Source organism: Parasteatoda tepidariorum, chromosome X2, assembly GCF_043381705.1.
Source record: "Parasteatoda tepidariorum isolate YZ-2023 chromosome X2, CAS_Ptep_4.0, whole genome shotgun sequence".
Classification (NCBI taxonomy): Eukaryota; Metazoa; Arthropoda; class Arachnida; order Araneae; family Theridiidae; genus Parasteatoda; species Parasteatoda tepidariorum.
In genome coordinates, this window is record NC_092215.1 from 2,005,159 (window position 1) to 2,019,152 (window position 13,994).

A 13,994-nucleotide genomic window follows, 5' to 3' on the forward strand; every position below is an offset into this window, starting at 1 on the left:
CTTTTGAAGCTTGGCGCATTCATTTTTTTTCTTTTCCTTTTTTTAGAAAAAAAAGAGGAAAAAAAGCGTAAGTTACAAAAGAATCCGTAGCAAGAAATGTATAGCATTTACATTTTAAGCGTGAAAAATCGTTTCTTTTTCTCCTGATTTCTAACCAGGTCGTTTTCAAAAAAAAAAAAAAAAAAAAAAAAAAAAAAAAAAAAAAAAAAAAAAAAANNATTCTATTTAAAGAACATATCTACTTTGTTTTCTCTATTTCAAATAAAGCTCTTTTGGATTTAGGAATCCCCTCCATTTTGTTTCGAGACTAGTTCAAACAGAAAGTGTCGGTCATTAGAAACCCATTATTCGCAGGAAAATTCTCTTATGAAAATATGAGTCTGCCGACTTTTAAGTTTAGCGCCATATTTGGTTTAAAAGGGAGTGCCAGTTTATCACCTGGCATTATTTAACCAAAATTATGCTCTTTGAATGAATTTTTCAAACAATAAGTTGTGTTAAATGTAATACTTTATGGAAACCTACTAAATCTCTTATACAAGTAAATCGAGGATAATAATTTTAAAGTACAGTTTATCTTTTCGATTCAGTAAGGAATAAAAAAAAAAAATTCAGATTTTTAAAAATAGCTATTTTTTAATGTTATAATATCAATTTGGAAATGGGATGATTCTGCTCTATGCCGTTAATAGTCATGTTAAGTATCTGAAATATATATATATATATATATATATATATTAACATAAACTAGGTTATGTTAAAATATTTAACATAGCCCAGTAACTAATTATTTTTGTATAACTTTTGTTACTATATTTTTATTAAATATCTATCAATTTTTTGAAATAAAATTTAGAAAAAAAACACAGTTATTTATTCAAACAAATTATGTATCATATTTGAATGAAATTTATACTCTGAATATTTTCAATTTGTGTGCTTTAATTTATGGAATGTTACTGAAGGGAATGTATAGAATTTGGAATTTTAAATTTAAACAGTTGAGTCTTGAAAAGAGATGGGTGTTACTTTATAAAGCAATTTGAAATATTCTATCAAAATAAAAAATAGTGATAGATAGAAAAAAAAGTATTGCCAAAATTACTGGAATATGGTAAAATTTAATATGTTTCTTGCTCTATAGGAACATCGAATTTATACTGAACGTCGAATTTATACATGTCGGTAAAAATTCTGAATATAATACTGAATATATCGTTATGATACTGAAGTGCTTTGGTAACGATTTAGTTAAAATTAAGAATAAAATGTAACTTTATAATATGCGATAAAATTTGTTTACCGTGGTAAAATTTTATAATTTTAGAGGATAGCATAATAGCCATCTATTTTGTTAAATTTACTTTCAGTTTTGTATTTTTTGCTTAATGTGTCCATAATTTAATAAGAACTATAATTTTGAAGTCCAGAATTTCCGGTAAACCGTAATCTTGCGAACGGAATTTTCCAAATGAAATGCTTAAATGCTTTATATAATGTGATTTTATTCCCCAGAGATATGTATTTTTTTTTTTTTTTACCTGTAATGTCATTGCAGGTGAAGTACAGTAATTTTACATGAATTATTTCTTCTTCGCACAATAAAATAAAAAAATAAAAAAAAAACTAGTAATACTTCTTTTCTTTGCACCAATAATAAATTTAAAAATTAACTATAGTAAATTAGTGATATCAAAATTAGTAGTTAATAATAGTAATTATTTTAGAAAATTGCAATTATTAATGCTGAGCAAAATAATCTAAAAAATTACTATCAAAATACGATATTACAATTTTCAATACACAATATAAAAATTTTTATTGTGTAATGAAAGATTCATTTTAAATTAATTTATATCTCCATAAAGCACTTTATATATTGTAAAAATTTCCAGGTCGAGTTACGGTAAACAGTACCGGCACTTTTTACCATCAAATCCATTTTTACCAGAACATAATACGGAACAAAAAAAATCCAATACGCCGTAATTTTACGGTAATATTTACAGTAAAATCTCTGAATTACTCTTTTTAAATATAAATTACAGTAAAAATTGCAGTATAATATTTTATGGTTAAAATGGATTTTAACGAAAAAATGGATTTTGTGGATGATGCAAACGAAGTCCCGATACTGTAATTTAATCCGGAATTTTTTACAGTGTATTCTCTTTATTTTATTTAGAAGTAATTAAATTATAACCTAAATTTTTCCACAAAATGTTTTGTAATTATTAAGGATTTTTTAAAGAATAAAATTAAAAGAAAATTTAATAGCAAGAAATATTTCTTGGGATTTCAGTTTGTTTATTGATAAAGCATTCCATCTAAGTTTACTTAGGCAGTCGTACATTAAATTCGTAGAAACTTCTAAACTTGTGAGAGAATTATTTAACTTTTTTCTTTTGGAAAAAGCTTTTAGAAATGTCACAAAGAAATGTTTACATTTCGGAAAAAAAGAAATAATGCTTGATTTTCTTTCAAACAACTGAATCGATTTATGTTTTATAAAAAACAAAATAAAAAATTGAAATAAGGATATAAAAACATTGCATTGGTACTTATTTTGTTTTTTATCTATTGAATCTTTTATCTGTTAAATCTATTAAGAAATTTTTAATTTTTGAAAATTGTGCAAGAATTTTTTGCGGTCTTTCTTGAAATACTAATAAATCATTCGAATTTTATTTGAACGATACTATTCAGAATACTTAGATGATCTTAAAGGCATTTGTTAAAGTTACAGTTTATAATTACTTTTAAAGTATACGATAACACATTTGAAAACAGTTAGTTCTTAATTTTGCTACATCACCATTCACTATTTTTTTTAAAATTGAAATGTAACAATTCTTTTAAAAATGAATTAGCAATGAGTGAATATATTACAGAAAATGTTATCTATTTTAAGCAGTGAGTAGTTTTATACCCTGAAGACATTATGGATCGAGTTTCGGAAAAAAAATAATAAATAAATACCGGCACGTCATATGCGTTGTCTGTAAAATACATTTTATCGTCAAATCCCTCTTAGCACTAAAATATTATATCGTATTTTTTACAGCATTATATATTTAATTAGAGTTATTCAGTGATTTTACTGTAACCGTTACTGTATAAATTACGATATGTCTGATTTTTTTTTCGTAACATATTCCTGGTAAAAATGGAATTAAAGTGGAAAAATACTGGTTCCTTTTAAAGTATTTTTTTAGAGTGTAGGTAATTTTATTGCAATTATAAGCGTTTCAAAGAGTTTCAAGCGTCTTTCTTTAACGATTTTCAATTGGTACTTCAAAAATAGCTAAGTTATTCTAAAATATCAAAAATACTTTTTATTGATGATAACAATAATCATAAAGTAATTATGCATTTCTGATATTTTCAAAAAATTAAGTAAATACTTGCGGAAATTCATGTACCTGGATAAGGAATTTCTATTTTTCTTTGCTATCCTTTAAAAATAGGGATAATATGGATCGAGTCGTTTTGATTCATTAGGCATTCGATTACCTAACCAGTCAAAAAATATTGACATTAGATGCTTTTGTGTTAAGTCAAGGAATAATCTACGTTTTTATAGATTTTAACATGATTTCAACTCGTTCACCGAGAAAAAATTCGTCAAAATTACCAAAATATGGAAACATTTACGGAAACATTATGGAACAAATATGGAAACATTCGTGTTTCTGTCTCTATGGGAACAGCAAAATGCTCAGTAACTTTAACGGAAGAGCATCGGTAATGATTTTAGTAAAATTAACAATAATTAAAGGTTTTATAATATTAGATAAATTTGATAATTTTATCATGATAAGTTAGACAATGGCATAAAAACCATTTATTTGGTTAAAGTTCCTTTTCATTTCCGTATTTTTTTAACCAAATGTATCTATTAAGAATTTTCAAAACTAGAATTTCCGGTTGAACCATTACCATATGAACGGGAAAATTACTAAATGAATCATTTAAATACCGTGTATTTTGGTTTTATTACCAAAATTACGGCTTTTTTTGCTAAAAATTTCTTTACCATGCAGTGCAGTAATTTTACAGGAAATTTGCTCTCTATGTTTATTTAAGTCAAAAATCATAACGCTTTCACAAAGGGTTTTGAAGTTGAATATTTTATTTGAAAAATAAAGAAATAAATAATAGCAGAAATTTGAATACAATACTTACGTCTTATATTTTGAAGTTTACTTTTCTGATAAAATATAACCATTTTATGATTCTATAAAAGCAAATGCATGAAAAAAAAATTAAAATCGAAGTAAAAATGAAAAACCACTTTATAGGAATATTGAGTCGACCAATGCGACTTTGGGTTTGAAACATCTGAACTTGAGGTGTTTCAGGTAAATATGTTGAGAATTCAGAAGCAGGTACCCTATCTGAGGTTATAGAAAATCGTTGATAGGTGAGTGAATGGACCAAGAAAACATTCTATTTATAATAGAAAGAAATACCGTTTAGAGACATAATTCTTTTAAATCGAGATCTTTGACGAGAGAAAAGAGGCATTGTTGTTTTGTACCACAGAGGGGTACGTTTTTAGGGCCATAAATAAAGCTGCAAAGGCTTGACATAGCCAATAATCTATGGGGTCGTATATCTAGTGCACAGGTTGAAGATATTGTAGTAAAGAAGCGCAAGTGTTAATAGTTTGGAAAAATAAATATTTTGCTAGTTAATGTAGCTAAATTTAAGCAGAAATTTGGAAGTTTGAAATGTAGTTATGCTAAGCGAATAAAATAAAAAAAAGCAGAAAAAATAATGGAATGCACATTTATTTTTAATACCTTATTCGAAATATAATTGCAAACTATAAGATAATAAACTTTTTTTTGATTTAGCTATATTATCATGTTTCTTAGTTTTATTATCATATTTTATTCAGTTACATTACCATATCATATTTCGAAACAGTATTTGAAAAGCACTCAAATAAAAATATATTAAAATTGCCATAGAGTATGTCTAGAATTTATGGCCATAGTTTTTTTCCCCCAAATTAAAATATAAAAAATTTTTTAAAAAATCAATCGAAATGCAGGAATGGCTTGTGCATTTTTTAAATTCTCATACGTGTAATCAGCATATTTTGAGAAAAAAATAATTGAATATTGAGAAAAAATATTTTAAATAAAATATTTGAAATTACATTGACAAGTCGTCATTCTTCCTTAATGTCGAGGTGAGCTGGCCATCTAATACAGCGAAGTCGAATATGGAAAACAACCCATTTTATACAATTAAAGATAAAAAACTTACAATAAACTGTAAGGAATAACTTTTATCCTCAAATATAAGTAGGAAGAATTTAATCGACAAAATCTAATGCGCAGATTTAATCAATTACTTTCGAAAAAAAAAATGTTTTGGTAAAGGTTTCCAAAGATGTATCACGGAGCCATTTCATGCTCCTTACACATCTTATCTAGTTGTGACATTGTATACTTCTCCACATCTCCGCCGCCATACTGATATTCATCAAATTATGAGGATATAGAATCGGATAATATGCAGGGTTCTGTAGAGTTGGTATATCGCTCTAACGGAAAATATGTCAGGTGCGTAGAAGTTGAATATTATATGCAGGATTTGTAAAAAAATTTAAAATAATGGCTTTAATATTGTAATAAATAAGTTAAAAACTAATTTTTTTTGCTTTCATCGATAAATTACGAAATTAAGCCAAAGCAAATTAAAACCAAACCGAACGAAAATAAAACGAAACGAAACAATAACCATTAATGAACCCGATTATTTCGTAACTAAGTTTTTTTATTTGAAGATATTAAGCGTGGTGGTGAAGACTGATATACTAAATTATATCTTATTTTCTTACCTTTGTCACTAATTTTTAATTTTTTAAGGACCCTTTGATACTTGGTATGCCAATACGTATTAATGAAAAGTGGCTATTTCTCCATATCACCTAAAGTTGATGATGAGATGGCAATAAAATTAATAGCCTCACTCTACAATTATATTCCTCTGTTTAATACTCAAGAACAAAATTGTGCTTTAAAGGTACCTAAAGTCGAAGAAAAATATTACATATACATTGGAAAATATCAGAATTCACGAAAAATATTTGATCCCTTAATATAACATACTTTAAAAGTTTACTCACGTTTTGTTGCCACAATACAAATTACAAATTGATTTTTACAAATTGATAAGCAAGTGAAACTGCTTCCTGCGAAACTGCATCTGATCTATATTAAAAAACATCGGAGATATTTAAACAGGCTATCTCTCCTCTATGACCCTCTAACCTAAACCTCCTATGTTAACAAGATCGTCATATCTTCAAATAAATACAAATAAAAATATTTCCAATTCGAATGTTTTTAATTTTATTTAATTTGTCATGTTTATGTATATAATATGAGCATTTTAAACAATCTAACAAGGAAGCAATTCATTTTTTTACATATTCACCTCGTATACGTCCTCGTTTTTTTTAATGCTATTAAATTTTTTATTTAATTTGTCCAGTTGATGTGGGAAATATAAGCATTTTAAGCAATCTAACACTAAGCAATTTTCTGTTCATTCATTTACATATTCACCTTTTCTGGTAATTTCTTAGCTATACATAAAGAAAATTGAACAATTTAACTGAATGCGTAATTAGCTAAGTCATCAGTGTTATATCTATTGATCATTTATCTAACGTTAACAAAATAAAGTTTACAAAAAGCTAATTATTAAATCTAATTATGGTCAGAATAGTTTTAATTTAAATACATAAGAATGAATTATTTTAATTAATTTATTAATTTTATCTTATTATTGTTATTTAAGAGAGTATACATTTTCAGCAAATGTACGAGACATTTTTGCTATTGAAAAAATCAATGAAAAATCAGTTGAAACTGTAACTAATATAATAAAAAATCACTATAACTTTTTTAAAAGGGGGATATTAAAACTATCGATTACGTCCGAAACAGTGGCGTGTAAATACCAGGGGCGAATTTCTCGATTAGAGAAAACTCTCTCTCTCTCTATATATATACATATATATATGTATATATATATGTATATTATGTATATATATATANTCATATATATATATATACTGCGCATTAGCTGCAAGTAAATAGAACTTATAAAATAAGCTCAAAATGTAGAAAAAGAGTGGAAAAAATTACAGAACAATTAAAAAAGGGAAAACGAAAACTAATAATAAAAAAAATAATAAAAATCCGGAAAAATATTTGTGCGGATACAATCGTGAGAGCTGATGAAAAGATAATATCTTTTTTCATAAGATAGAAAGGATAATTTCTTTAAGAGATTATATATTTTCCTAATTTTTTTTTTCTGGATTTTTAATAATTTTTTTTAGATAAAAATTTTTTTTTTTTAAATATTTTTTAAAAATAATTTTTTCTTAATAATTTTTCGTCCTCTCTTGCCATTAATTTTTATTATTTTCCATATTTTCTCTATATTTTAAATAATATTTTTGAATTTCTCAATATTTTTGAAAATTTGATGATTGTTATGGATTCGTTTTACTATTTAAAAATTAATGTTATTAGATTTTTTTAAGAAAAGAGTAGAAAAATTATGTTTGTATCTAAAATAGAATATACAACAATTTGTTGAAATTTTTCCTCCATTGCACTTTAAGTGATTTCAAATATTTTTACCTCAAACAATCTTCACACTTTTTTTTTTTAAATTTTAAAACTAAAAAGATAACACCTCAGAATGTGGATTATGAATGTTTTAGCCAGTCTTATTTAATTTGTTGGCAAGAAATAATTTTTTTTTTTAAATGTCCGTTTTCATTTCTTTTAAAGTTATGCAGTTTCAAAATAAGATCTTTTTACACTTCGCATTGCTTTACATTGGCTTTGACTTGTTAAGCTTAGATTGACCTTGAGTTATACAGATTATATTGGCTATGTCTAATAAAATTTAAATTGATTTTGAGTTATATAGATTATATTGAATATGTCTTACAAGATTTATATTAACTATGTGTTACGCAGATTGTATTAGTTACGTCTTATAAGATTTATATTGACTTTGAGTTATGCAGATTATATTGGCTTATTTGCTTCGTCCTATAATTTCGGTTAAGTGACACAAAGTTGAATCCTCACCTTGAAGAAATAATGGTGCGTTTCGTATACAGTCCCTAAAAAGAAAATGACACCAATAATTGCTAGTTTCCACATTTCGTATCCAGTAGTTTGGAAGTTAATTGACAGTCCAAAAACCGTTGAAATATCTGTATCGTCCAAGAAAGGATTGTTGCTTCTCACCCACATACCGAGAGTCGAAAGGGTTCAACCCCTTAAGCAACGGTAGCCTCTATTTCATCTAGACCCCTCCCTATCCAGCATATATCTCAAAAGTTAGTTGAAATGTCAAGATCTATATCTACAGATACTGCTTGCTTGGGGAGAACTTTTAAAGAAGTCTCTAAGAAAATCACCTTTTCTTGAAATCACTGAGGTATGTAAATTTTGAATTAAAAAGTTTTTCATTATATAATAATCCAAAAAATTAGGAATTTTTGGTTCTTTATTTATTTTCTTACTTCTATTTAGTTTTAGTTTCGTAAATTAAGTTTAATAACTCATTTGTGATTAAAAACAATTAATACAAATCTGGAAACGTGGTTTACCATGAATCATTTAAATGGATTCGGAAATTGTTTAACGAAAATGTAATTCGAAGTTTTGATAATTGAAGGAACCTCCAGATGCCTAGATCTAAGAAAAATATTGGGCTAGTAATCTTAGGTTAAGCGCAGTAAATATAGGCTATAATGTGCACTTCTAACTACTAATTAACATTACTAACAATTGATTTTATTTTATGTGAGAGCCAATATCTCAACAATATCTGAAACATTTCACTGTTAGGATAATCAGTTTTGGTAGCAGCATAATTACTTTGAACTATTATTTGTATAATACCTATTTTTTGTTATCGCATTGTTGTCAAAACTTATAAACGCTATTTAACCCTTGGAAATATGAGTAATTTTCAGTCTTAGAAGTTCGAACTGTCGGCTGTTTGTATATTTTAGAAGTGAATGAAGTTTTAAATCAAGTAATATATCTTCAGTTTCTTTGGATTATTTGTTTACCATCACATTATTATTATTTACAATATCTTTAGAAATACTTTTTCTTAATTTAAAACCATTTTAAAAATCATTAAATCCGACTCAAAACTTTTAAAAATGAGCGAAACAATAAATTTTTAGACCTTATTACTTTCAGAAGAGTTCCTATTGCTACTTTAAGCAGTAGTTCTATCCGCTGATGCAATTTTCAAATACTGGAAAAAAAGTAATAAAATATGAAAAAATAACCTTTTTCACAACTTCAAAAGAAACGTTCCTAAGTGGTAACCCTGGAAACTGAATTTGATCGATATCAAGAAACGGAGAATCTTCTAGATTTTCTTATCAACTGATGCTTGTTTTTCATTTTAAGTTTTGTTATATCTTGTTTTCGTAGAAGTTTGAAAAAGAGGAAATCAGTTGTTTCAGTTTAAATTGTTGTTTTCGTACGATAGTTAATTTTATTTGATGGAACGATGTAAAAACCTCATCTTTTTCCTCTCTTTCGACACTTTTAATATCAAGCAATATTTATAAATATTTTATTTAACTAAACTGTTCACAAATTGATTTTTACATTATAAAAATTAAATAAATTATAGCAAGCTCTATTTTAATTAAATTTGAATTTTAAAATAAATGCTCTTGGTAACCCCCTTTTTTTTTCTTTTTTTACTGTAGTACAATTCATACAGTTAATAAAGAATAAATTTTTGATATGATACAATTCTAAATAAATAACTTTACACCCTTAAATTAACTAACTATGAAATGATAATTTTTTATTGTAAAATTCATTGCATTATATGTTATTGGGTTATTTTAAATCAGTAACTTAATTTTTTTTTATAAAATAAACTGCAAATCAATGTATGTTTTCTTTTTTTTTCCCTTTTTTTTTAAATTTTAAAACGTGCAATGGATATGAGGTGGGTCAAAAGATGCCATGAGTTTAAAATATGACATTGCAACTAAGTTCAGTTCTCTTCAGGAAGACATTCGTTCAGGACTTTTGATTTTGTCTGGTTCTTAACGTTGCATTAGACCAATTAGAGTTGCACTAATGGATTATTGGCAGCAGTTCATCCTAAATCTTGAACTGAGGACAATACTGACGAAGGCGATTACTAAACTACTTTAATTTCGATCAGATGATAGATAGTGGTGGTAATCATTTGAGCTCCACCCCGTGCTCCCCAACCATCCTACTTTGCGTGGACTAATTCTGCTTTGAAACCACTGAGGGATTCCGGACCAATGTGAGCTGATCGAAGAAAATCCGATGATCCGTCCAATTAACCACCTAGATCCCATTCAAGCATTACGTAAGCGCCTAATGGAGGTTTTGTGATTTGCAAATTTCATCTGAAAAATGGGAGACAAAATATAAACAATGCTTAGGTAAACTTTTAAAATCTCCTCACTTTTCAAAATTATCGGATAAAGCAAAAGAAAAATTGACACTAAAAGTTTTTACATGGAAAAATATCATGTTTGAGATAAGAGTTGAATTCGGACAATGGGTTGAATCCTAGTGATGATTAAGCAGTTCTTTCTCGTGTTTGTTCTGAATAATTCACTCAGAATATATGGACAGCTCTTATGGTGAACATTGAATGTATATAACAAGAGTACTGGTCACCTGAGTATAATTTTTTTTACCGTAAATTTTTCATTATCTTTTTCATGGTAAAAACATTCAAAAACCATGGTAAGAGAGTCGCGCAATTTTGATCGTTAAATAGCAATCCAACTCAAAACAATGCTCCAACCCAACGTAAGAGCGATCAACTTCGATGACCATGTTTCTATCTGTTCTTCAGAAAATTGAATATTGAATGTATAGAAAAAGAGTGCCAGCTACCTGAGCACTAAAACATTTTTACTGTACATTTTCCATAATACTTTTTTAATAAAAGCTGCATCTTCAAAAAGCATGGTAAGAGCGCTACGCAATTTTGATAGCAATCCAACCAATGATCAACCAATGCTCTAACCCAGTAAAATTATTTATCAAAGTGGCTGAAATTTACGATGTTGTAGTTAAAATTCTATTAGTTATTCAAAGGTTATTGTTGACACTAAGTCCAGAAATTGCTAGTCTCCTAGATATGATGCCTCAAACATAAATGCTTAGTAGTTTTCAATTTTCTAATAACGTCACGAAATTAGCATTAACCAGTGTGCAGCACATTTAGGATCGAATTTTGCACTTGTTATAGTCCNTTAGTTAAAAATAGTTAAGTAAAAAATGTTGCAATTGACCCCACTCTCCCCTACTGGTCCCCTGAATATAATTTTTTTTTACCGTAAATTTTTCATTATCTTTTTCACGGTAAAAACATTCAAAAACCATGGTAAGAGAGTCACGCAATTTTGATAGTTAAATAGCAATCCACCTCAAAACAATGCTCCAACCCAACGTAAGAGCGATCAACTTCGATGACCATGTTTTTATCTGTTCTTCAGAAAACTGAATATTGAATGTATAGAAAAGGAGTGCCAGCTACCTGAGCACTAAAACATTTTTACTGTACATTTTCCATAATATTTTTTAATAAAAGCTGTATCTTCAAAAAGCATGGTAAGAGCGCCACGCAATTTTGATAGCAATCCAACCAATGATCAACCAATGCTCTAACCTAGTAAAATTATTTATCAAAGTGGCTGAAATTTACGATGTTGTAGTTAAAATTCTATTAGTTATTCAAAAGTTATCGTTGACACTAAGTCCAGAAATTGCTAGTTTCCTAAATATGATGCCTCAAACATAAATGCATAGTAGTTTTCAATTTTCTAATAACGTCACGAAATTAGCATTAACCAGTGTGCAGCACATTTAGGATCGAATTTTGCACTTGTTATAGTCCTTATAAGAACGTTTTAACTTGATGATAATAATAAACTTACTTAAAGATGCTTGGACATAGTTACGCATGAATATTATTTACATTTTGCTAATTAGGTCGATTCACTGCATACATTCTATTAACTTTGTAGATGGATGTCTACCCTTGCATGTATTAAAATCCATATAACTTGTCCAGTGTTGCTGGTGTTTCAAGCACCACAATCATCATTGTATGAGGCTTCGCCAATTTTTAGACTTTTGTTACCACCTATTCAATTTTCACAAAGAATTAATTTCCATCAGATATATGTGGGGTTCAAAAAAAGGCACCAATGTGTAAAAAGAAACTTAATTACTTATTAGAATAATAATATGATTCAAAAGGAAATTAAAAAAGCATTTATATTTTTTAAAATAAATGAATAAATTTGAGAAATAAAGTAGAAACTCATTGCATTTAATTGAAACTTCAGATCAGAGCTTTTATTGGTTTTAATCTTATTTTTTTACAAAAGAAAAAGCCTTTTAAGGTGTAAAAAAATAATAAATTATGAAAATAACAAGCGTCAATATAATGAAAAATATATTTAAATAAAAAAAAAAGAATTTCCTTTTAAGAAATAAATATTTGAAAAAATAAAAGCAACAAAGACGTAGTATTTGATAGGAACTTTAGATTAAAGCTTTTATTGACTTTAATTGGCGAAAATTTTCAATCAAGCTAGGAGGATAAAAATCTTTCGGTTAAGAGCGTGACCCTCAAATTAGTTTGAGCCTTAACTTCTCTCACCTTCTAATTTAAATGCTGTTGGGATTGCCCAACAAACTAGTACTTTCGTATTCTCTCTCATTAAAGCTCTGTACAATAATTGCTTTATAATTACATCTAGATTCAGAGGGTATGGCTCCCCGCATCGTTAATGTTTCTCAAAGCTCCGATGTAATTTAAAATGTAAAACTAATACACTCTAATGATATCGCCTAATTCAATTTCGACTCAAGTCCTGACCTTTAATAACAACACGTATGCTTAGTTACAAATTTTTAAAATATATACTAGTGTTTCGTTTTTTATCTAATAAATCTTTGAGAAGAGAGTAAAAATAAGATTTGGATTAACGGAACGATGATAAGAACTTTTAAAATATTATTTTCATAAGCGAATGTGTGCACATCATTGAATGGTATTATATAATGAGTCAAATATGTAAATGTTAGCTACGTCACATATCGAAATTCTTAAGAAAGTTTAACTGAAAGTCTTGGACATTAAAACATTTTAAATGAGATTTTCCTAAACGTGTTTTACAGTACAAGAGGTTGACAAAATAATCGAAACACTTCTAAACTGATACAATTTTTTACTATTTATTAAAAAATACTTGAAGAATCCTTTTATAACTTAAGAATTGTTTAGATCATGCGATTTCTCATACTTATCAATGCAGTTTAAATCTTTTAGAGATTTGAGGGACTGACAATAAATTACAAACGGAAAATAGTGTTTTTGAACACCATATGCAGAAAAATGTAACAATAAATTTGTAACTCATAACAATTGTTTTGGTTATTATGTAATTATGCATGAAATTTTGTATACCTATCTTAAACATATATAGAACATATCATAAACATATACATATCTTAAACATATATGGAAATTTTTATAAGAAACTATTCTTTACTATAACATTATTTTCTGAAACTTTAATAATATTCAATAAAGTGAATCAAAATTTTTTGATCACTTTTAAATTAATCACAAAATTATTGCTTTAAAAGTTGAGAATTTTTTTTTTAAAACTGCGCAAGATATAAGCGATTAACGTTGTTTTATACTGAGCATGCACGGAAAAAAATTACATTTGTTTTTTCTTAATTTTGTAGTGAATCGTATTTGTCAACTAATGAAAAAAAAATTCAATTTGAATATCTCAAAAATTTAAAAAGTTTCAAGCAATTTTCCGAGTAGTTTTTGCACCTTTTTTTAAAGGAGCTCAATATGAGGGGTTTTCCACATTTTTTTTTTTTTTTTTT

At 27.1% G+C, this 13,994-nt stretch overlaps 1 long non-coding RNA gene across 1 annotated transcript in view; it reads left to right on the top strand.

The window, feature by feature from the left end:
• Positions 1 to 8,235: 8,235 nt before the first annotated feature.
• LOC122268913 (uncharacterized) overlaps positions 8,236 to 13,994 on the top strand; it is a 52,917-nt gene continuing 47,158 nt past the window's right edge. The window contains exon 1 of the long non-coding RNA XR_006224773.2: positions 8,236 to 8,487. This is a non-coding gene — a long non-coding RNA (uncharacterized lncRNA). The remainder of the gene's footprint in view (positions 8,488 to 13,994) is intronic.